General features: G+C 37.8%; 1 protein-coding gene across 1 annotated transcript in view; it reads left to right on the top strand.

The window, feature by feature from the left end:
* Positions 1 to 13,023, top strand: part of ntn2 (netrin 2) — a 66,002-nt gene that overhangs the window by 23,543 nt on the left and 29,436 nt on the right. The gene's annotated exons all lie outside the window — the stretch shown is intronic.

The raw sequence follows: 13,023 nt of genomic DNA, 5'->3' as shown, positions 1-13,023 counted from the left end.
GTTGAGCTTAAACTGGGCCAGTTTTGCTTGTCATAGGAATTTGTTAGCATAGGAAAATAAAACCATATTAGAAACCTCTGTCCCCATTTTAAACTTTGCTCACTGAAATGAAATTACACCCAGAGAGAGGAAAAAAAAACACAGTGTATTTTTCTAACATGTTGTAATTACCCGGTGAGCTGGCCTGAGGTCATATTTAGCACTGAACAGTGCCAGATTTGTTTAAAGGGGACCAAGAGTGACAGAGCCAAAGAGGTAAGGTAATTTTAGACTTACTACAGCCAATGTATCCATCCTTTCCTCAGCAGATACTCTGAAATCTCTAATGCCAATTCCACTTTGGCATCAGATGGGTCTTTGAAACTTTTTTTATTCAAATGCAAATGGTGCAAACACACAAACCCACACACACACCTCAACCCCTTCTTCAATAATATCCTGTCAATTCCTCAGTGAGCTCTTTCTCTCGTACGCACACCCTCCTGCAAATGTCACATAGCTGCTTCTGAAGTGTAGTACCTGCTTCCCATAAATCTCTTTGGTGCGGGATTGAAATGTAACTTCCATTCAGAATTTCTGGACAAAACAACCGGACTCTGCTGGCCAACTTCTATGACCTCATCCCTCTACTGAGGCAGCATGGTTAAAGCCTGTTTGCTGGTTGCACGCTATACCTGCTCATGCATTCAAACATGCCAAACAGCTTTCCCCACTTGTCTGGGATTTTAAGTTCAAGTTCAAGTTTTTGAATTTCAATTTAATTGTGTTAAGAATGTCCATAAATTAGCAGGGAGTCCTAAATATGCTCTGTCTTTGTTTTACAACTGTGCACCTTCCTGAGAGCTGTTAGTATTTAGACTGGTAATGTCTTCTAACCATATAAGGAAGCACTTCCTGTTTCAGAGGGTATGACTCAGAAGCTGTTTTGCAAGATAAATTCACTTATGCATATGGGAAAACAATGGAAAACCTGTTGTTTTTTTCTAAAATATTTTAATTGCTCTTTTAGCTCACATGGAATCAGTCTGTTAGTAAAACAGGCTTAGAATAGAGTGCTGTCAAATTTTTGCTCCATTACTTAGATTTGCAAAATGCATTTTTAATGCATTTTGCAAACACCTTTTTGCATTTTACCTCCAGCCCTCATTTGTCTGTATGTTTTTTTTTTAACTGCAAACAAAAAAAGAGCTTCCACTGGTTCTATAGGTTTCTTAAATGTTTGACAAATCCTGCACCAGGATAACTGTCCACTGTACTTTTAAGCTCATAAACTGTCTCCTGACACAATCCATGAACACATATCACTATCTGCCGCCTACATCGCTATGAATCGTCCCTCAAGACACAGGTTTACAAATCCCCGCTGAAGTAGTTGAAGACGGCAGCCTCATAAATGACTGTGTGTGTTTTCATTGAGGGAGACATAGTGGAAAAAGCTGTGATTTATCTCTCTGGAGCCTGGGAGACAGAATGAGGAAACAGATGGATAAGAGCAATTTGGCTTCTGGCTATGATGGAGAGCTGGCTATTCTGTTGGCACAGTTGAAGTTATAATGTAAATACTTTATGTTGATTTTAAAAATCCAGACACTATATCATTGCTTAAAAGAGCCAAATTTGATGTAAAAGATGCAGAGGCTTTTTATGGAGTTGAGGACAATATGAAATTATGAACAGATGAATGCTTACGCGGTAGCTCTATGCAGTTGGCTGTGTCTGCACCTATCTTGACCCTTCTTGGCTTTGGCACCGAACTGTTCTGTTCTGCAGAGCTTCCTCTACCTCATTTCTTTCTGCAACGACAGGAAGTCCAGAATACTGCTCTGGGACTCTACAAGCTCAAGGCCAGACACCATCCATCCCTAATTTACCAACTAAGCCAGGTCTGTTTCCAGTGTTGCACTAGACACACTGGTATGCATTCATGGCAAAAAATAAAAAAGGTAACATGAAGGCTGTTAAATTCCCTTTTCGGCTGATGTGCCAAAAGTGTAGGTGAGCCATGGTTGGCGGAAGAGCCAAGGGTTACTATGTAGCAGTGTTTGGGTGTGGTGCTGAATATTTTGAACAGGAAATTTGACATCTTGACTAAATTAGATGCATTTCTGTTTTTCTGCATATTGATTGCAGTTTTCTTTGAGTGCAGATCAATTAAAAATTGGGTCTAATCCTACAGAAGGGAAAATAGGTTTTGAGCACATCAATGTTTTCCTGAGTTAGTACATTTCTGACGAGTCTACAGCAGGTCAGATTTTGGGAGGGAATCCAAATAGCTCAATAAGTCAATACACTATATATGCATTAAAACGGATTTGGACACGGAAGGGGATTGAAAATGCTAAAAGAAATATATACTTGTGGCTTATTAGAAAAGCCTTCCTTAGTAATGGTTGCTTGTATAGGTGAATGTTTGATACTTTGCTGTGTGTTTGGGATCATGTCTCTGAAAATAAATCTACCATAATCTTATCTTCAGTCTGATCAAGAATCTCCTAGTATATTTCTATATTTATTCTTCATTCCTTATCAGAGTTCTGTTAGACCTATATGTTACAATAGACCACACACTGTCACATTCCCCACAAGAAGACGTTGCTGTGGTTTTGAGGTGCTATTGCTCCAAACATGATGTTTGCTATGACTTTCAAATTCTTCTACATGATCCAAGTTATTAATCTTCCTGTGGAGTCCTCAGCATTAAGAGGCCAAATGGTGGGTTACATTTATTTTCCTGAGAATACTGTACCTCCAACTGTCTATTTAAGTTCTCAGCTACTTGCCCCTTGGCCCTTGAACAACTCCTTTAGGTTTACTTTTTACTCTGCTCTTAGAAATCTTTAGCCTGACGTAGTCCGACTCAATTCTAGTCAGAATATGAGTCTGATGCTGCTCCATAGAGCTGTGATTATGGGGCGTGTTTTGAACGAACCAGGAAAAAAATGCCTCTGCACTCAATTGGATAGACCTACAACCAATAAGAGCAACGGAGTGCTCTTAAGCGAGGCATAGTTGTTGTCCACAAAAATCAAAGCGTGCAGTTTCACGCCTAGAATAAGAAGATGAGACTTGATCGCGTTTCTCTGTTCCTCTTTTAAAATTAATTTGCTGTCGATATCTTCTAGAACAGACCTAATAGCAGAATCTACTCACCCAAACTCTCCAGCGGCAGCCATTATTGTTGTCACCCAAGCGCGCTTTGGTCACGTGGTTGATTACGTTACTCTTGATCATCTGTCCATCATCGTATAAAGCCCGCCCTGACAATTTGATTGGATCGCCTGACAGTGGGCTTTAATACTCGCGCTACTATGGAGCAGAGCCAGACCGAACTTCCCCGAACTCAAACCTTGTGGGCGGGACTAAGTTCGGACTGGCACCCAGGCTAAGAAATCTTAGGAATAATTCAAAAAGGAAACACTCAGTGGAAGGATATGTTAAGAATACGTCTTTTTTTTCATTTGTGGAAAATGAGTTCAACAGTACGTACTTCAGTGCAGAGAAGATTATAAGCAGGGAGACTAGTTCGTCTGTAACACTTTTTCACTTTTCTTTTACCCATCAGGAACATACTTGTTTGACCCCTTAGTAGTGGATAACCTCTCTCCTCAATTACATAATTTAGGTGTAAACCATGTGGAATTAATTATTTGTTAGGAAGTTATTTTGCTGTAAAAAGAAACAGTTGTTTTTTTTCTTAGCTTTATGTGAATTTTTGCGTCTTCTTTACTGCAGGCCTGATCCTCAAAGATTCCAAAAAAGGCGTGCTAAAATTCACTTGCAACTTTTTCAACTTAGTAAGTGGGCATGTTGGGGGTGAGCTACAATGATTGCTGTGCAAATATCAAGATGTGCAAACTGGTTTGGTTCTGGTAATTAAAAAGCGCAGATCACATGTTCTACCGGTAGAGTGGCTATAAAAGAAAGATGAGGTTCAAACCCATATTGATTGTTTAGCAGAAAGCCAACATGACAAGCAAAGAATATTATACATTTATTTTAAAATTTTTAATTGAATGACATTATTTGTAATATCCCATGAGGACTTAAGATTTGATGATTTTGGCAGCTATAAAAACGCCTGATAGCACTTGAGTAAACCAATGTAATATACAGTTGTTATTTTTCTCACTGTACGTCAGATCGTATCAAATGCAGAAAACTACACCCACTAGTTTTTTGATAATTAATACCTGATATATGGTGGATACTATAACATCATGTTTGTTACAGATAATGAAACCATTACATTCAATCTTTAGAACCAGAAGAATTATAAAGTTATCACATTACAAGTGTGTTCAAGCATTCTGTGGAAATGTTATTTACTAGTATTGACAGCTTAATAGGGGAACATAGTGATCCAGCAGCTGCAGATGTGTCACAGGTAAAAAGCCTGCCAGGAGCAGTTAGTCCAGAACATGGCTAGGGGCGACAGTGGCGTTGGATGGAGGAGTTTGCCCTGTAATCGAAGGGTTGACGGTTCAAGCCCCGACTCCGACTTTCATTGTCGTTGTGTCCTTGGGCAAGACACTTCACCTGCATTGTCTACTGATGGTGGTCAGAGGGCCCGGTGGCGCCAGTGTACGGCAGCCTCGCTTCTGTCAGTGAGCCCCAGGGCAGCTGTGGCTACAATGTAGCTTGCCACCATCAGTGTGTGAGTGTGTGTGTGAATGGGTGAATGAATGTAGTGTAAAGCGCTTTGGTCAAGTCTCCTAACTTGAATAAAGGCGCTATATAAGTACATGCCATTTACCATTTACCATGGCTTAAATTAAGCTTGCAATCTCTATTGAAGAGGTCCAAACACAGAGGAACCACAGAACTAAATCTCTTTCTTCACCACCCTCACTGGCAGGTGGCAGATGGTTATTCCATGCTGATTAGACTTTCAAAATAGCCTTCCCCCCTCAAAGTCTCAAGGGCAAGCAGGGGTCAAGCCCACACTGCAGTCATACAGCAGATTTGTCAGCATGCTTTTTACACCTGGGGATTCATAAATCTGACAGATTCAACTGGCACTGTTTGGGTAACATGAGCATTTACAGTATTCATCATTTCAAGGAGAGTATAAGGATTTGAATGTTTTTATTTCCTGGTTTTAAGTAAAAAAACATAACCTTATACAGATGGGAATAACCCAGAAGATTCAATTATTTAGCAAATGGCTTCAATCCAAGACATGAGTCATGAAAAAGAACCATGGCAGGAGAAGAAAATTAAAAAAGCCTGATGTTCTTCATTTTAGCAGCAATAATATGCGTTTATGTGACTTTAAGGTATTAATCTGGCTTTTTAAAGTGGTGTTTTTGGTCCTGAAGCAAGAAGGCATCAATCCTCAGAGCCAAGGATGGAAATTAAGGTTATGTTCAAACAACAGGTCCGGATGCTCAGTTTTGATTTTTTTGTTGAAGAAATTTGTTTTTTAGACTGCTACGTAAATATGTGACACCAATCTGAAAGTTCCGCAGCCCCAAAGCGACCCACAGATGCAGACGACCATCTAAACGTCACACTGCAGCTGCATCACTGTTTATGGAAGTAAATACAGATGTTGGCATCTCATAGTTATCATAATTGATCTATTATGATCACATACTAACAAGATGAAGAAAGGTAAGATGGAGCCTGGGCGATAATGTTAAGGTCTGATGAAATGCAACATGACAGCAGATGCTTTATCAAAATATTGGATATGCAGCCAAATCAGATTTTTATTGAGGCAAACAAGAGCAGAGTTGCGGTATTCTAACTGCCATGAAAAAGTTGGACATGAGTCTCAAAAGTGCAAAAAAAAAAGTATTTAAATCCTATTTGCCTGCAGTTGGAACGTAGCCTTAGGCTCAAGTTGTAAATAACTGATATCCCCTTAAAACTTCTATACTTTATACTAACAACTGGTTGCAATGGTAACTTTACACACTTTATCCTGGTAGATCGTAGTGTTCCCTGACAGCATCAATTAGCAAAAGAGGTTGACTGGTTTTCCAAGTTCATCTGTTTTTATTTAATCCTGACCAGGAATTTACAGTAAACTTCAACTGCGACAGAAATGTGCAATCTCTCCTGTGGATTTAAGGGCAGTTACTTTCAGTGATTCACAACAAGCTGGTAATTTTTTATAATAATGACCATAATGGGTTCTCCTAATTGAAACTGTTTATCAAATGACATTAATTTGGTAAATTCAAAACTATTCCTGCAGTTCTGAATAACTATATTTATTTTGTAATGTTTTATATGCTACGAAACATCTAAGCTGTTTAGTCTTAAAACTCTTATAGTGGTGTAAAATTTAAAGAAAATAGCTAGTTTAGGAACACTGTGTCTAATTGATTTTTACACTGCAATGCTTTCAAATCCATCCATCTATATTCTGGACTGAAGGGTTAGTGAATGCAAGAAGTTAAGTAAGTCCCCTTTCTTAAAAATAGGGGAGAAAACCCTTGCTTTATTATCCCAGTTTTTAGCCCCATGTAATTGCATTTATTTGTTTGTTTTAATGTCGGTTTTAAATACATCGATCCATCCTTTGGTGATTGGAACGGTACACATCGCATGTTCTGCCAAGGGACACACAATGATACACACAATTTCATGCCTTAGGGACAATTTGGAGATACGAAATAATAATTTTGAACGTAGGAAGTAGCTAAAGTAAGACCTACCTTAGGAAAATCTATCCAAACACACAAAGAACATGCAAGGTTTGAGCAGAAAAAGGCAAGGCGCTGAACTCAGCACCTTGAAAATAAACATTTCTAACAACAGCTTTACTGTATGCAAGCAGTAATCTGAAAGTTAAGCAAAAAATGATGGCTGAAATGTAGTCGCACTCTCTTTCACCTCAGAATTGGTCCAGCACTTGGTCTGCCACTCTCACTTTTACAGCCATTTAGAAGAATGAGAAAGGAACATTGAGATGTCTCGTGTCAGTGCTCCATGTTTCCCAACCAATCAAATAAAATGCAGTAGTAAACCTATTTCACTACTTTGAACACAACTGCTTAGAACTACCTGCATGGAGCAGCGATGTGAACACACTGATATTTGCTTCAACCTCTCAGACCAGCTAATCTGGGTTTAAACTAACTGAAGATGTCAAGAGGGTTCACTACTTCAGTTCATTTGTAAATGCTTAAAACATTTTCACAGACTCGTAACTACAAAACTCATTATAATTTTTTTTAATCTCCCATTAGGGTCTGATCTTCAAAGATTCAATTAGAACATTTTATTAAGGAGCACTAATTTGCTTATGCAGAGAAATAGATGAAAATGTGTATGCAATTAGTGGGCATGTTGCAGGTGATCTAAAAGGTGCAGTGACTCTAAAAAAAGATGTTTAAAGCCATGCAGTCGAAGGTATTAATAAGATAAATAAAAATGATAATAATGAATATTAGTTTTTTATGCATTTTACATACATGTATCTCAGATGCTATAAAGAATAATAAAAAAAAAGATTTTTAAAAGATGAAAATCCTAGAAATTAAAGTAAAAAGATTAAGTAGCAAAAATAACTCCCACTCTGCAGGATCTTTTTTTTTTTTTTAAAGATGTTACAGTGTTTAAGTTCAATTATGGTGTACTTCATTGTTTCTTTAACTGCATAAAGATTGTTTGCATCCCAACTATCTTCTGCAATAATCTGTCCTTTCTCTTTCTTTCTCCAGTCTGACTCTTTCTCTTGTCTGTTCTTGCACCTCTTTATCTCCTTCTTTCCACATGATTGAAGACCATTTTGTGTGTGAGTTTGCCTGTCTTTCAAATGTACTAAATATATACAGAAAATCTCTAATGAAGGCAAACATGCCTAAAAATTTGAACCTGATGTTCTGCTAAGTTTAAAAATACAATTTGAATCTGTTTAGAAGATCAGTTTTGCACCTGCTATTAGATTTGCAGATTATTTTATATACTCAAATCTTTTGAAGATCAGGCCCTTAGAGGCCTTATACAGAGAATAAGTCTAAGATATTTTATAAAAAGCAGGACTAAAATGATCCCTTTGGAGATATGAGTTTGGATAAACTTTAAATAGGGATTCTAGGCAAAATCCAATTTGATCTTTTTCCTTGTTATTTGAATGCTTGTATGGCAAATGAAGTTAACATGAGGCAAAACAGGGAAAGGCACAATGAAGTCATCAAACACAAGGTGCGTGTGAACTGGTTTTAAATGGGGGTCTTTCTGTGAAGAAGGCTTTAGGGTTTAACTATGATTGGCTAGAACTCCAGCTTTGCTGTTTAACTTTATTCTCCCTGTCAGTGTTTCAGCTTTGGTCCTTCGCCAGCCTAAAGGGGGTTGATGTGATTTGATTTTTGAAAAACCACCCAGAAAGGCCTTTCTTGAAGAAAAAAATGGAACACGATTGTTAAAGACAGCAAAGAGTCAAATATCAGAAAAAATGCATAGGAGCGGTGTGTCTCTGCGTGTGCAGATACGTGTGTGAGAGCCACATGTAATCTAGTTGCGCCTTTTAGTACTTCATCCGAGTGCCAAAGCAAAGTGGGGAAGCTACAGACTTTGCCCTCCCTGCTTTCTCAGACCCGAACCGGTTCCCTCTCACAGATGGTAGTAATCACCTCCTAAGGTGCCCGTCACTGTTGGGACTTTTGACAAAGACTAAATCTTTGCCCAGGGATGTTTCTTCTCTGCTGTTACTTATTTTACCCTTTTTTTTTCCTTTTTGATACAAGGCATTAAGTTCTGTTTTTGTAACATAATTTATATGCTGTTGCAAACTCCTTCCATTTATTGCAGGAGAAAATGTGTCTTTTGGCTGCCCCTCAGTTTTTCTGGTCGCAGCCTGAATTAGAGACTATTAGGGTAAAATAAAGTGTCTTTTAAAAGTATTTACACACCTTGAACCATTGCATTTAATGTCAAGTTACGGCAACATAGTGTGACACATTTTTTAAAAATGTAATGTTACACACCAACACAAAAAAGTGCATAGTTTTAAGCTGGAAAACGTTCACAATACTTTAAAAAGTGCTGCGTGTGTTTATAATCAGCAGAATCGGCTAAAATAAATCCTTTCTGCAGATATAGGCCTGTAATACTACCATAGAGGAGCACACTCTTAATAGTAGAAGATTAGCCAGTGGAGCTTGATTGTGATTTAATTTGCATTGTTGCTCCTGAACGAAACAGGTTTAACAAAAGTTTTGCCTCGAAGCATTTGCTGCTGACCAGATGAAGCTGGTGCATAGTATTTGGTTTGTATTTAAGGTGTGTATATGACATTGCCAGTACCTGTTTTCAAATTCTCCAATCTGAGCCGTTAATCCCTGCAGCTCCTCCTGAGCTACCGTGGGACTCTTGGCCACTTCTTTGATTAATTGTAATTTTAAACTATTGATTGAACAGTGATCTGTGTGATTTCAAAGTTAGGGATATTGTTTTAGAACCTAACCCTGATTAAAGGCACATAGTTATGTTACATACGTATACCAAAAAGCCGAAGCCCAATAGATCAGATATTCCAAAGTGTCTGTCCTGATGGCGTGTTATAGTTTGATGTGCCTAAACTGAACATCGGCATCAGGTGCATTGAGCTGACATAAACAGACATGGTGCCATCTACCTGCAGTAATTCTGAACTACCAGAAAGCCTGATGGTGGCTATTGATGCAGCTACTAAATAATTCCTGACTCGAGCCGACTGTCCAGTAATGCATCATAGAAAACCAACAGCACAGAGGACAGGGCTTTAAAGCATTGCTAACCCCAGTAGAACTTTTAGCAAGGACAGGTACGTACTCGCGTGCTTTAGCTCCAGCTTTAGTGTACACAGACCATCATACTGTTTTTACCAATTCCAGTTTTATACCTCTTTCAATCAAATATCTCCTTAAACATTTTACACTTGTTCTTGGACTTTCCTTTTTTTTTTTTTTGCAACTACGTTTGGAGTTCCACACTTACTCGGCTCAGTCGCTTCGGCTTCTTGACTGATTGCGTGCATTCACAGAGATGTAATCTCGATCACATGATGTTATGGTAAATTTACACAGAAAGGCTAAATTTACTAACACATTTGAGCAAAAACAAAGCTTAAAAGAAAAACAAAAAAACACATACTACACCAGCAGAATGCCATAAAAACTTCTTATGCAATCAGAGTGAGTTACTGGTGTAGAAATTTAGAAGATTTTGGTTTGACTTTTAAACCTCTGTTTCCCACTGATTTGGGTTCTTCGGTTTCTGTAAGGTTGTTGCTATTCAGTTATCTTTATCAAACTTCTAAGGCCTTCACAAAACAGTTGGATTTATACTCAAATAAAAAACAGATGGACTGTTTTTCCTAATCAGGTTACCAATAAGAGCAGTGGGTTGCACTGGAGTTTCTTTAGGGCTATCAAAGTAAAGGGGAATAAAACCTGCAAGGACTTTGACTAATGTTGTAAATAGTATATTATTTTGGTTACATTTGGCTTTTTACATTAACAAATTTCGCTGGGCGATACATCATCTCAGACATTATTGCAATAAAGGATAATAAAGTCATTTGGTTTGAATCTAAAGTGCTCACACACATCTGTCAGGTTCAGCTTTGAATCTTCTTGCTTTCTTCTGCTCAGTTACAAGGTTCTTTTGCAATACTTGGCACACTTAAGCCGGACTGGACAATATTGCCAAATCTTATATCAGCAGAAATTAGGAAATATATTGTGCTATAAGTTCAATATCATTATAAACATGAAAGCCACATAATAATCCCAACAGATGCCTGATCAATTCTGGGAAATTTATTTCCCCATGTCTATAATGCTCATCCAATACAACATATTAGAAATAATTGTTAATAAACACATCTGACAGTTTGTATTTGGAGCTACTATGACAAAAAGATTAGATTCTTGCCTCTTCTTTTTTTGGCAAGCACTCCTAAGCTTAAACGTCTGTATTCACAAATCCCTATAATAAATTAATCTGAAACATCTAGCTTTTGACACTTTTATCAGCACTGAAGGCAGCACTTTACAAGTTTTTCTCTGTTTACGATTTATCTCCCTTCCTCTTACTCGTGCCACAGCTTCCCCCTGCTCTAGTCTTTAATTACACTATATTACCAAAAGCATTTGCTCATGCATCCAAATTCTTGGAATTTGGTATTCCAACCACTTCCATGCTGATAGGGGTATATAATCCATCACCTGGGCATGCAGTGCGTTTTTACAAACATTTGTGAAAGAATGGATGGCTGTAAGGACCTCAGCGGGTTCCATCATAGGAATGTGATAGACTGATCACCTGTGCAGCAATCCAGTCAGGAAACTTGGAAGTGTTTGGGAATGACAGCAGCTCAGCCATGAAGCCATAGGCTATATGAAGGGGCTGAGCAGGACCAGCAGATGCTGAAGTGCATAGTGCAAAGACTTGTCTTTCTGCATAATGCCAACTGTAAAGTTCGGTAAAGGCGGCATTATGATGGGGGACTGTCCTCACAGGAGCTGTATATGAAACACCACACCTAATTTGACAACAAGGTTAGCATGTTATCTCTCCTGAAATGTATTTTCAAGACTTTGGTCAAGAAATGCAGCAAAACCAAATGTTCTACCAATATTGTCTTGGGAAGGATGATATCACATTTATCCTTAACCAAGCTAACTAAAAGAAACTCAGCTCAATAAATGCATCGTTGTCTTCTAATAGTCATAATGGGTATAGCATGATTAAAAAAGAAATTGAAAAGCTGCTTGCTGTCTAACAGCCTGAAAATTTAAACCATGTAATTTAACTTTTTCTACTTTTTGTGTTTTTCTCTTTCAAGCACAATAAGTTGCAAATTCCTGTTTCAATGTAACAATCTCCTTTTCTTCGATTCTCATGAATCCCCCATTATACTTGAAAGGTTTCTTTTTCTACCAAACCAGTTTCTGTACTAAGATGTTAAGCAAAGCAGATATTTTAATCAAACCAGTTACTAATCCAAATGGATGCTGCTTGTCTCTCTGTTCATATTCGTGAGCCGTTTTTGATACATTGAAACAGGTGCGGTCTCAGCATGAACCATTAGGGGGGAGGGAGAAAAAAGGAGACACAAAATCAATCAAAGAATTTCCTGTGCCTTGTTCAAAACATTGTTTCACTTGCTGATTTATACACCTTAACGAAGCAATAAATAAAATTTTAACACACTCCGTAGACCAAAACAGTGTTACATGTTTATACTAGTTTCTATTGAGCTAAATCGCATGACAAAAAAAGCTATTTATTTATAATAATTGATCATTATTATATGGTCAGTTCCTCCCATAAAATTCAGACTACCACACAATATGTTGCTTTTAAAATAACCCAGCGTTCCCTGTATTGCAGTAATATTTTTCATCAATTTGTTTTTCGAGATCTGTTGTGAGATCTGTTGTCGCCCTCATCTCGTAATTTCGATTTGTGAAATAAGAGAAAAGACACTCAAGATCCCATTGGTGCAAAGATTCTGTGTAATTAATTAAAATACATGGAGCAGGGTACTGACATAAAGTAAGAAAATCCAAAAATCATGTTACTACTGTTTCAATGTTAGATTATTTATCAAAAAGAGATTGCCCTGAATATACATGATAATCTTCGAAATGAGTTCTGGTTGTCTTCAGGTGAACTTTTGGGCAGCTGGATTCACTGTTAGCATTTTTGCTCCTATACTATGCTGGTAAGCGCTGAGTGACGGCAGTTTGCATGCACAACACAGAGATAGTGGGTGATGTCTTACCATAGTCCAGGAGTCTGCAAACTAAACGGTTCAAAAAGCTATATAGGACCAAAAAAACAAATCTGTCTGGAGGAGCTGCATAAAATGTAAAGCTCTTATAGAGGCCTCAACACTGTCTTTAAGTGTATTAGCCCACCATAAAAAAGGACTAGGTGGGCTTAAATATATAATAAGCATTCATGATTAAATGTTTATCCTGGAAAAAAAGGTCACATCCTGTGACTACTCTGCTGTATGATATTTGGTGCTTTAAGTTTAAATTCCATTACAATTTGATTGTTTTAGGTTTTGTTGCACTG

Source organism: Cyprinodon tularosa, unplaced genomic scaffold (assembly GCF_016077235.1).
Source record: "Cyprinodon tularosa strain WSP-4 unplaced genomic scaffold, ASM1607723v1 ctg46, whole genome shotgun sequence".
Lineage (NCBI taxonomy): Eukaryota > Metazoa > Chordata > Actinopteri > Cyprinodontiformes > Cyprinodontidae > Cyprinodon > Cyprinodon tularosa.
Note: the sequence above shows the minus strand (reverse complement) of the source record. Positions and strands in the feature narration are given on the sequence as shown.